Raw genomic sequence first — 262 nt, 5'->3', positions numbered from 1 at the left:
GGGGATCGGCCTACAGTGGCGTTTGCTGCCTTCACCTCTCCCATCCCCCTTAGCCGCATTCTTCCCCCCCCACCAAAAAAAAAAACCACCCTGAGCCTGCCCGCGGAAAACAAAAATCATCATTACTCTCGCTCGCAAGGCCGCTCCGGGGCACCTCCCGGCGCGGGGCCCGGGCGGGCGGCGGACCGGGCCGCCGGGGGCCGTGGCAGTTTTAGGCACTTCTTCGCCCCTTTGTTTTCCAGCGCGTCACCGGCGCGGAGCG

Source organism: Charadrius vociferus, unplaced genomic scaffold (assembly GCF_000708025.1).
Source record: "Charadrius vociferus isolate BGI_N301 unplaced genomic scaffold, ASM70802v2 scaffold341, whole genome shotgun sequence".
NCBI classification, from domain to species: domain Eukaryota; kingdom Metazoa; phylum Chordata; class Aves; order Charadriiformes; family Charadriidae; genus Charadrius; species Charadrius vociferus.
This window is presented reverse-complemented; position numbering follows the sequence as displayed.